Raw genomic sequence first — 12,902 nt, 5'->3', positions numbered from 1 at the left:
CAAGAACTCCATGCTATAAGAAAGAGGTATGATCACTGCATAAACTATGTAGTCCATGTTGTCTATGGCTTATTACAAAACAAGTTTCCCATTTCAAAGAAAGAAGAATAGGGTACAACAATTGGGCACTCTCAGCCATTATGCATTTTGGTTTTGATTAAAAAGATTAATGTTGAGGGTATCTTTGAAGGCATTGATCCTAAAGTTGTGGCCAGAGTATCATGTCCCATTAAGTCTACTAGGTGAGCTAATATTTTATCAAGTCTCTTCTCTCCACTAGCCACCTTCCATGCCAAAGAGAGAAAAGCCCCATGTTTTGGCATAAGAGGGCATATCCACCATCTATTTAGTCAAACCAAGAAGGAAGAAACCTGTGTGAACATAGGCATTAACCAAGAAAGAGCCGACAACTTTAAACCTAAGTCCAACCCATGCAAGGCATCAAAAAGTGGCATGTGAACAAAGGAAAGCCCATACAAAAGCACCATCAACAAGACACCCATGGCTGGAAACAAACATAGCCAAAGTTTGTAGGGGAGGTATTTTTAAGGAGCATCATTATATAAATAGAGTTTCCACCCAAAAGACCCATAGTAGTAAAAGAGAAGGCCACTAATTATCAAAGAAAAGCTCCACCACATAGTCAAAGATAACAAAGAATCCTCACACCATTTGTTCTTTGAAGGAAAGGTTCCATAAAAAGAAGATTTAGGGTAAGGATACCAAATTTATGCTTCAAAATTTGGAGGTGGTAGGGCATAAAGAAGACCCCACAATGAAGCTCAAGCCAAAAATAGAGCACTCCACATGCAACAAAAAACAAGGAAGCAATGTTGAAAGAGGAAAAGTTGTTGCTTCCAAACAACTTGCGTGGAAGGAGTCCAACACGCAAGAAAATAAAATCAAGACACTAAGGTATTAGTAGGTCAAACTCATAGAATGGAAAAGGAAACAATATTAGAGAATACACAACAATTAAAGGAGATCAAAGGCATGCCTTGGATTGTTTTTGCAAATTGGGGTCAACTGCAACTTCCAGCATAGAGAGGGAGACAATGAAGAATAGTTAATCCAACATTACCTCTCTCAACATCTTTTATAATGTTTAAATATAACATCACACAAAACATAGAATGTCTTGAAGATAATAGCTTTTGGAAGCTATGTGATGTATGGTGGGTCTGACTCTGGCAGCTGGCAGGTCACACAGAGCATAATTTGAAACAAACATGTAAGAGCGCTGATGTGGTGAGATGTGCTATGATTGTGCCAAGTGTCTAAATAGTGTGGTGGGTGATTTTATACAATATTAAGTTGTGTGATGTTTAAATATTGCAAGAATGTGAGAAATTGACATGTGGTGTAGGTCCCAACTGGCGATGAGGTTGCACCACAAGAGTAGATCAAGATCGATGCATGAGATCACACAATGTGTCCAGATCGATAGTAAGTGCAATTCTACAAGATAAAGATATAAGGTAGTTAAGGAATGTGGGATTGTACGATACTGCCACATGTCCACAAGCCTCGCTTAGGTGATGATGTGGTGATGACATGCAAGTGATTGGGCAGAGGTAGGCCAATCATGAAGCAACACATGGCCTAGTCAAACTAGGTTTGACCCTAAGATTCAAGGAAGGGAAAAAAATTTAAGTCGTAAAAAATTTATTATTTTAAATTACTTCTCAAGTGTGTGCACATTCAGGTATTTTAAATTCAAAAGGGCCTTTTCCTAAAGTTCAGATTTTAGGTTAATTTAAAATTTTAAAAATTTAAATTTTTAAAGTTGCAAACCTGAGTTTCATACAAGAGGGACATTTTTCAAACTAACTTTTAAGGAGTTTTTGTTAAGATAATATAGCAATATTATATATCACCAAAATCATGAGAAGACAAACTTTCTAATTATGAAGTTAGTTTTTGCACAGGAAGCAGTTTGTTCAAGATATAAGAGGTTTTCTTCCAGATTCACACTTGTAACTATATTCAAGTGACAAAGTTCAAAATTATTTTATAACTTGGTAATGACCTAAATAAACATAAATGATAGTGAAAATGTAGTTGTGGTTGAATTTAACCACTTTCAAGCTAGTTGAATCAAGGATTTATCAGAATTCTTGATACATATAAGATATTTTGGCAAACAAAAAGGGTTTTCATCATTGAACATGAGATTTTTACAAATTTGTTACAAAGTAATGATGAAACCAACTCAGATCAATGTGTCAAAAGAGGAAGGAGATTTTGCAGCTGAAAAAGATTGAATTCCAAGTGGACACATGTCATTCTAAGGTTAGATCTAGGAATTCATCTATTTTCTATAACTTGTAGAGGTTCCAATTTTTTGGAGAAAAACCACTCACTTTTGTGATACTAGGTTTTGGTTCCAGTCTTGATGTGTTCCCATGAGTATGACACCATTTTTTCAGCATAATTCTCTTGTATGAACAACATTAGGAGGGATAATACAAATAGTTCAGATCTATTAGGTTTCTTTGTGTTTTCATTTCATGCATATGAATGTATTGTTTCAAGGAAATAAATACAAAAAACAACAATTGTTCGAGTTTTCATTTTAGATCTTGTCTCCTTTTTCAATGAATTTTCAATGTTTTATTATCTTTGAACAAAGAGCCTAGGTCATAGTTGCAATCCCTTAAGGGTGTATGTTGCTTCATTGTTTCTTGTAATTCAAGGAATTATGTAAATGCTTTAGGGAATCAATAGGGTTGCAAGTTTATTGAGAAGGATATTAGGTAAGAATGAGATTTAGATTGAACAAAAATGTCTATTTACAAGGTGAATGGATAGATCAAATATTTGAATAGATGAATATGTCTCAGATATCCATATGTGTGTGATTGATTCATGGATTTTCCCAATAGATAAGGCACTGATCAGCTATAGGATCATTAGTTCTTAGTACTGCATATTAGGGGTTTTGTTGAATTCAACATTATTAATCAAATGATTTTCCCCTTTCATGTTGAAGAGCTACAATAGAATGCCCTCACTCAACTTATGAATATCATAGATTTGCATTTAGCTACTATATATTTGTTTCATTACATGAGTTAGTAGGAGATATACAAGTTAAATCTATTAACTATAGATTTAGGGATGTGTTTTTGAGTTGGTACCATATTGATTGAATCTAAAGTCCACCTACCTAGGTTTTGTAGAGCCTGAAGTGAAGAAGGGTCAAGCCTTATAGTTGGCTCAGTGTCTGAAATGACATGTTGAAGATAGGAGTTAGCTGCCTCTAGATGTGTCATATTCTCAGTGGGGTAATTGGAAACCTCCAGCATTTTCAAACACCAACAAAATGGTGACTCTACTAGGGAATGTATTGAATCTTTGTGATGGAAAAACCTTGAGAATTTAAAGAAGATTCTATACATTAGAAAATTTTTGCTACAACAAGGGGGTTGTGAGGTGTTTTCCATATCCTTGCTGAATTTCATGCACCCCAGTAAGTTTTATCCCTTTACAGTAGCATGTTGTGAGACTTGGATTTAAATTATGTTTTATGAATACTATAAGCATGTATTCAATCAATTTGGTCTCTACAAGTTGTATTATAAAGTTTCAGAGTCAAAGGATTGATTAGTATCTTGTTCTCTTTTCAAAATGTTTGAGGATCTGCAAGTTTACTCCATGCTAAAAGTCTAGTTCAAAATTAGATCAGTAATAATTTGTGTTTTAAAATCTTTTCTCACAATTGTGATTGGTGACTCTATCTCTACAACTAGTGGCATTTAATTGTATGTGTATTTTTTTGAAGGCTTTCAACACATTGTTGGGCAGATTTGAATTTGTTGTTAAAAAATTTGTTTGAAAAGAGAAGTGTAGTTTGGATCTAATGGTTTTGAAGAAGTTATGTTTCAGCTTTTTATAGAGGTTTGAAATTTTAGATAAATCTAAAGAGGATTTCTTCTGTTTGCTATTGTTTCAAATAAATTTTTAGTTGTGTTCAAATCTAATTCAATTCATGTCTCACTTAATGTGAGTGGTGACTCGAAATTAATCTCTGTGCTAGTGTAGTTCTATGCATGAATTGTGATTAGTTGCTGTAGGAGAATTAAAAATCTGAAGAGGTTGAAACATTTAAATGGCTGCAAGATTTGTGGTGTGTTGATTCAAAAGGTTCAGTAAGGATTTTATAAGATTTTGGGTCTGCTATTGTAAATGGTAGGCAGAGAACTTTCAGCCATCCAGATCTTGAGGTATTCTCATTTTCATGTATTTTCTTTTCATAAAAATTGATTGTGAAAAGTGTATTCTCCATCAATTGAGTTTTAGCACTAAGAAGAGGATAATAGTTTTAAAAGTTTCATACATTTCATTGGATCGATTTCAGCTTGTTGTATAAAGTTGTGAAGTGTATTTGAGAAGTTCATTTGGTAGAGATTTGTGTAAACCTACTGCAAAGTACAAATCAGAATTTATTATGGGTGAATGAGTTTCATATTTTTGAAGAATGACAAGTCTCTTTTCATCAAGTATGCAGCCGGTTAGAAATTTTTTAGATCTATTTCTACCAAGCAGTATATGTCATTCAAATTTGATGGTATTCATGGTTTCTTGAATGTCATTCCTAATGATGTTAGAAAATGTTTGCCTAAGTTAAGTGGGAACTATCTTGTTTCAGCTAGTCATCATGTTGTGTTGTTCAGTGATTTGATGGGTCACTATGAGATTGCTCATGAGAACATGCACATGAAATTATTTATTCAAACCTTAGAAGGTAATGCTAGAGACTGGTTTTCTTTTTTACCAGTGTGTTTCATTTTCTCTTGGCGTGAGTTGCATTCTACCTTCATGGAGCAATTTGGAGAATGGGTAAGCATATCTGATTCTTATGATAAGTTTTTGAGGATTCACATTGAGAGTGATGAACTTGTCCCTCAATTTAACATCAAATTTGTAAGAGTTTTGAATGAAATCCATGAGAGTTATAGACTTGATGATCAAATATGTTTAGCTTTTTATTTTGATGCATTTGACAAGAAAATGAATTATCTACTAAGGGATAAAGAACCATAGACATTATATCAAGCTTTTGTGACTGCTAGGGATATTGAAAATAATTTGAAGTACAGATTGACTAGAGGTCATTTTTCTATTTATGATTGCCGGTATAATGGTTATGAAAGAAAGGATGAACATAGTATTCATTCTTTAATCCCAAATCGAAATATCAACACCCTTGTTGTAATGTATAATTAGATTGAAAATTCAAATCAGAATGTGTGTGTATAAGGAAGGTTAGTCCAGCTACAAATGAAGACACACATGTTTCTAATGTTTCAGAAATAGATGGTAAGATGGATTCACTTGATTAGTTGGATATACAAGAAATTAATTATCTTTTTCATAGATTACATCATGTTGAGAATATTATTAAATCTGAATTTGAAAGATAGTCATCTCAATATGAGGACAAAGAAGTTGAAAGTCATGTTTCAAGTAATGTTAAAGATGAAGTTGTTGATTCAATGTATTGTGAAGAAGCTTCATGTGAAGACAATGGTGAGGTTTTTTTTTTGAAGTTAAGAAGAGGATCATGATAGCATATGTTCATCTTCATGTGAATCAGATGCAAATTGGGAGGAAGAAAGTAATGACATAAGTGGGTACTCTTATGTGAGTAAAGGTATGAGTTCTTCTCTTAAATCTAAAAGTTAAGTTCTGGTTCAGAGTTATGTAAGTCAGCTTGAGGTTGAAGCTTGTGAAGAAAATTTGTCTACACAATATGAAGATAAAAGGATTGTTTATAAAGATGGATTGACTAGTTGTATGGATAAATGTCATAAGAGAGCATTCAGTGATAATCAACAGTACATGAGTGATCCTAAGATCAATGCATCAACACCTATTGGTAAGATAAATAATGATAGGTTTGCAAGACATTTGAATCATCTTAAAGGAGACAATGAAAGCAATTCTGATTCATATTCTGCATGCTTCATTGATGGAGTTAATGATTTGTCCTTGAATGATGATTCTAATTCTTCTTCTTCACATGAAGAAAGTGTTCTTGACAGTGGTGTAAGAAGTGGTTTTAAAGTGTACATTAATGGTTTGTATGATGAAGATCCTAGTGATGATTAGCTTATTTTTTGTCAAGATGTTCAACAAGGATCACTACATGGATTTATTAACCCATTGTTTGAGGAGAACTGCAAGCTTTTAGATTTAGTTGAGCTGAATATAAATGATGATGAATTATCATACTACTATAAGAAATCAGTTTATTCTTTTTTTGGATGTGATAGTGAGTGTACTAATCAACATTTCAATTGTGATTATGAGGACAAGGTGTTTTATGAGATGGTTATTGAAGATCAACACACACCATGTACTAAGTTTTATTATGAATTTTTTAATGCAAAGACTAATCTGTTTGTTGACTATGAAGAACCATTTGAAGATTATGGAATAGTTTTAGATGCTGATATGATGACATTTGTGAGTACAAGTCAGAGTGTTCATTTGAGTATCTTCTGAATATATATAAGGATATACAATTTGAAGGTATGTGTGATCTCTCTCCCCAAGCTAAGTATGAAGCCTTCATATTTGAGATTGATAACATGCATTTTTTATTTGATGAAGAGAGTTTTTAGTTTGAGTCTGATATTTTTGAGCATGCTGATCAAAACTTTCATAATGAACAAATGATTCAAGATAAACCTAGTTTTTATAAGCATTGTGAAAGCCAAGGTTTAGATTCAGTTTTGCTAAGTAAGTTGATTCAGAATGATAATTTGATTGGCAAGACTGATATGGATCATAATTTCAGTTTACCTCATACAAGTTCAGATGAGAATCAAACTTACGATAGAGGTAAAGATTTTTTTTGAAGTTCAGTGGCCCGAGGTCATCATGTGTATATAGTAGGTGGTAGTTTCTTTGCTTTCAATAAAGTTGTTCAAGAGAAAAAAATTTGAAGTCTTTGTGAGTGGTCTATAGTTCTTCTAGTCATCTAAATCCTTGCCATTCTTACAAGGGACATGCATCCTTAGACAAAGCCACTATAGGGACTAAAAATTGCATGGTCAACCTTAAGTACCATTGAGAAATTCAAGCCCCATAAATGCTTTTAGTACATGTGTACACTAGTACATTTGAGACCATTTTTTGACCATTATTGGTCAAAATTTTGACCCAATTTTTGACCAAACTTCAACCAAATTCGACCAACCCATTGGTCAAAAAATTTTTGATCAAAATTTTGACCAACTTGCTGGTTGGTCAAGATTTTGACCAATACATTGGTCAAAAAACTTCCATGGCCATGGTGCAAGTTCTACCAAGAATTGGTCAAAATTTTGACCAATGAAGGTATAAAATTTCACCAATGAAAGGAGAAATTTTTGAGCAATAAAGGTAGAAAATCTTGACCAATAAAGGTAAAAATTTTGACAAATGAAGGTCAAAAATTTCAACCAATGAAGGTAGAAATTTCTACCAACAGGTGGTGTAAAATTTTTTAGGCATTCTATAAAATAGTTCACATGCCTTGCATATGATATGACATTTTGCATGCATCTTTGACTCTCTCATTCAGCTGATGATGGAGAGTGGTCTAAAATAATGATGCTAAAAAAAACACACAATCAAATCCAAAACAAAATTGCATTACAAATGGATTGTGGAAATCTGATATTGTTAATTTTGCATGCATGTTTACCAGGACAATCACAACTTAAACATATATATGTTTAAGTTGCGATTTTCCTAGTAGACATGCATGCAAAATTAACAATATCAGATTTCCACAATCCATTTGTAATGCAATTTCATTTTGGATTTGATTGTGTGTGTTTTTTAGCATCATTGTTTTAGACCACTCTCCATAATCCATCATCAGCCAGATGAGAGAGTGCAGGATACATGCAAAATGTTAAATCATATGCAAGGCATGTGAACTATTTTATAGAATGCCTAAAAAACATCAACAGTAACCATTCTTTCCTACTCTTATCAAAAATAGTTCCATCAAGATAGCTCAAGTCCATACTAAATGTCTTAATGATTGAGTTTCTATATATAGTTATCTTATTTTAGGGCATCAAAATGGGTTTTATCCCCTCACACAAGTAAGCAATCTATTAAAATATCCTAGATTTGTAATTATAAAGATTTGCTTCGAACAAAATGCCACAATCAAATTGTGAACTAGAGAATAGTGCAAGGTCACACAGGCAATTACTTCCCACAAATACTATGATAAGAAAAGATAATGCTCACACACTACTTGAGATCTGAAATAGAACAAGCTTTAGCAATACATTACAATATATACATGGATATTTTGGCACTATTACTAAAATCATTTACCTTCTAGGTAAGAACATAAGTTTGTTTCAATATACAAATCTTCCAAAGGGATTTCATATTAGAAAATAAAAGTAGCAAAAAATAAATTAAATTGCAGTGCACTAGGAATAATATAGCACATAATGAGTACTAAACCTCAATTGAACAAAAGACTATACAATGGCTTCAATAAAATTGATGCTACACCTAAACCATCACTTGTAGAAAGCTACTTGAAGATATGTAGTACAAACCATCCTAGAGAACAACCTCTAATTTTTAAAAACTTTCACTTTTACTGGGTGAAGCTTTACTTTTTGCGTTGGCAAAGTCAACTAGGTCTTCAAACAGCTTATCTTTAGGTTTAACTTGTTTGCTAGAAGTTAAAGATTGTTGTGGATATGCATCATTGTAAGTTACATCATGAATGGAGATGTTTTGTGTCCTTGATATCAACTCATCATGTTTTGATTCACTGTAACCATGTGTAGACTAGCCAGAACCCAAAGCTTGTTGCTGCTGAAAAAATTGTTATCTCTGATTATACTTTGTTGGAGGAGGGGGAATAACTGTTATAACATTGCTATCATATATGGGAGGTCCTTGCAAATTATCTACACCTTGTGATGTATTTTGTGATTGCTCCACTTCCCAAGGAGTAAGAGGAAGGCTTTCAGAAGTCTTTTGTGTTGATGCCTTTGAATTTTGTGATTATGGCCCATATAACAGAATTGATTGTTGTGGACTAAGAGGCTTCCTTGTTGGATTTGACCATTGCAAACCTTGGCTAGATTTGTCAAAATATGACTCTGGGCCATGATGTGGAAACTTCTAGTATTCATTCTATTGCGTTGATGACATCCCTGAAGAGTAACCTCCATTTTGACATGGAGAATTTGATTGTGAATTCAAAGGATATGGCGAAGTTTATTGAGAAAGAGATACTAGTGGTGAATATATGTATTTCTCATTGACTATGCTAGTTGTTGTGGAGTTGCAGCAGTTGGTGACTCATAAGCATCACCACTAAGGAAATCCATTGTCTGCTCAATTTGTTGGCTGTGAGTATATATATTTTAAAGTCCTAGTGGTGGGGGTATCAATGGGAGTTGACCTATTCACTGATTATTTTCCATGTTATCAACTCTCTAATGAGCTTATGCACTGGATCTTGACCTACAATGCATAAAATACTATTATTTCTCTTTTGATTTTTCTCTATAGAAGCTTGTGAAATCATAGTACAAAAGAAAAGTTTGCCACACATTTGAACTATAAATACAAAAGAAAGATGTTGGAAATTATTGACTATGGGGATGATAAATTTAGAATTTTAAATGCTAGAAGATATTCAGATACCTTTTGTTGGTGATACTTCTCCCTAACTATAGTCAATGCACACCCTTTGTTATTTTGTTGTAAATTATGAAATGCATGAATACAATACTTCATCTCTGATACTTTATAGCCTATGTAATGTTCTAGCATAGGATTCTAAAGATCGAGGACAATAAAATCCTTTTCAAATTTTAGTATAGACAAGACCAAACAAAAAAATGACTCAATGGAATTTACATTACCCAGGGGCAAGTTCCAGGATCAAGAGTCATCCTTGCCACAAATACAGCTAATGCAACTATCATTGATAGAACATAATGGAGAAAGTCATACTCAACAAGGGTGAGTTCAGTAAGATAATTGCCCATGAATTCCAAATGTAGAGATGGAACCTAAATGAAAAAATTTATGAAGGTAAGAATTAAATACTTTTATATATTAAATAATTTTATCTCCACATTACTTGAGAAAGCTCTTAGTTGTTGGTGTTGTTAGATCATATCACAAGTAAGTTAGGACATCAATCTCCATTTCTAACACCTATTAGTATTAAGATAAGGATAATTCTCATTTTAAGAATATCGTCCAATAGAGATGTGACAAATTATCTTGCAATACAAAAGGAAAATTGTACCTCCTCCCTTGTGTAAGTATTATTTGTACTATAACAAAATTCTTCCACATGTGGCGCACAAATATCTTTGTACTTCCTGAAAGTGACATCAAAATAGTAGTTAAAAATTGACCAAAGAAAAGAAAAGAAAAAAAAATGTTATAGTAGGCAAGAAGTACACATGAGGCAAAAAGCATGCAAGTAAAGTGTATTTGGCACAAGCTTGTACTCCTCAACAACCTGTTACAACAATCTAATTTTGAATTGATTATACAAAATTAATTACACAACTACAATAAGGTAAAATAAATATATAGATACCATGAAGAAATGCAATAAGCAACAAACCTCAACAAGCCAATCAACAAGTATGCCCCTCATATTTGCATTGATCTCCTGTTGAATTGTTTCAATGTAATAAGGTAATGCTCGTCGTTTTAGCTGAAAAAGTAATTGATGATTGTAAGTATTAATCAAAAGAAGCTTCAAGAAAATGTCATAAATTCAGTCTAGCTTGACACATGAAAACTGGTAACTTTTTTGCTTCAAGTATCTATATTACTTCATTTAAGCTTAGAACATTAACAAAAATATGCAATTTTTAGTGAAGATATTTATCAACTAAATCTATATCTAGAACACCACATAAAAATAAAGTAGTTCATAGTTTCCTCTATAGAACATTGCAGATCAATCCAAGGATCTACTATTATATGCCTATAACAAAAAATTTACAACAATAAGCTGAAGTTGTTAAAAGCATAATACATCTAACAATAGTGAGAATTATACTAACAAGCATTAGAAAAGTGCATAGAAACAAATCAGCTCAATTGAACAATATAAATTTTCTGGGCCAAGAATAAAAGATCACTGTGAACAGAGAAAACCTCTATAATGCGTAAGTTATCATAAATTTCTGTGGCATATGTAGTACACATTTGAGGATCACCATGGTCTAAATCAATATCAATGTAGTGAGAACAGCTTGAGCACCCCACACCTTTACGAGATTTGACTAGAATGGCAGGAACTCTTGACATTTGTAGAAGATCAAAACTATGAGTAAAAAGTAAAAAGAAGAGAACTTGGAAAAATCAATCAAAATTAAAAACCAAAATTTAATGAATTATATGTTTAGGTACTCTTAATTAATTTATGAAATCCCAGTCAAATTACCTTGTTTTGAATTGTTCTCAAGCTCTCTCAATATGTGTTGATTTTGGCAAATTTATTGCTTTAGAGAAGACACTAACACCTCATTAGCACATGTTGAAGCATTTTCATTATTTTTTTCGGCTACAAGTTGTTTGCATTGTAATTGCATTGGTATATTTTTTGCAATTGTAGTTAGATCTTTAGAATTAGCCTGTATATCCTACACATACTCTCCATTGCTCTTTTTTTCACCAATCCCAACATCATCATTGGAAGAATGATCCTTGGAATTGCAAGGAACAAGTATCATATCCTTTTTTATTTCTACAACTTTGGTATCTGTATTGACATTATGAATAATTCCTTGGCATTTTCCTTTGCTATTGTTACCTAGGGATGCAACCTAAGCTCATATCACAATACAAATCAATTATATATATCCTAAAGGAAAACATAAACTATTCAACATACAATAGTGAGAATTTTTTCAAGTGAGAACAGAGGAGATATGACACAAATAGTATCATGTTCTCTTGAAGATGTGCGAAATTTAAATCCAGACCCCAGTGTGCATAGAATACTAAATTAAAGAAGACTTTTGGCCATACAATTTAGACTACATTTCCATTTCTCATCATCTCCCTAAAATAACATGTAGAATATAAAAGTTAAAACCAACATAAGTATGCAAAATAAAATTTAATTTTACCTTACATGTCCTAACTCTTGGAAAAGTCGATTCTCCATCTTTATACATGTTAGTCACATCTCCAAGTATTGCTCAATGTTTAGCTGGACTAGTAGCATCATGTAAAGAATGCCTAGTGGAATCCTTAGATGCTGGTCTTTTCCTTGTCTTCCTTTGGCCCACCAGAGGAAAAGGTCAGGGTAGTTGGTTTTCATAGGAAACAATGTTATTGTTAGATGAGGACTTCACAACCCTAGCCCAAGTAATGTGGACATTATTAAGCTATTGTGGCCTAGTCATGGCTTGGTCACTTAAGCAACAGTGAAATGTACAAAGCCCACCTCTTCTAACCCTAAATTTTTGAATAACATTTGCACAGAAGATTCAAGTGAAAAAATCTATCATGAAACATGACCTATTACTCCTGTGAACAAATCACAAGCTATAATTTGCAAGCACAAAATCTTGAAATGCAACTAAAATCATAGAGTTAATCAAGAGTAACTCCATTTCTAGATAACAACTTGACTATTAATTTCTAGTCTAAGTTGCATGTTATTTTAGAAGAGAGCAAAACTAAATTACTTGATTAGGTAGTTGTAAGTAACTAGTATAACAATGCCTTACAAATTTTATGTAACTATTCTGTAATTTCACTACTGGCTAGTTAAAATCTTGTCTTATGTTGGATGAAACTTACTGTTTAAGGTGGTCAACAGTGACTTCACTCATAGATAATTATTGGCAGATTATTATTGGCATCTTAAATCCCAGTCTGAT

The 12,902-nt window shown here is 32.8% G+C and overlaps 1 pseudogene; it reads right to left on the bottom strand.

Annotated features, from left to right (window-relative positions):
* Positions 1–9,561: 9,561 nt before the first annotated feature.
* LOC149559151 (cyclin-A1-4-like) lies at positions 9,562–12,422 on the bottom strand (annotated as a pseudogene).
* Positions 12,423–12,902: the final 480 nt, after the last annotated feature.

Source organism: Cupressus sempervirens, chromosome 5 (genome assembly GCF_028749045.1).
Source record: "Cupressus sempervirens isolate cs-2001-9-10 chromosome 5, ASM2874904v1, whole genome shotgun sequence".
Lineage (NCBI taxonomy): Eukaryota > Viridiplantae > Streptophyta > Pinopsida > Cupressales > Cupressaceae > Cupressus > Cupressus sempervirens.
This window is presented reverse-complemented; position numbering and strand designations above follow the sequence as displayed.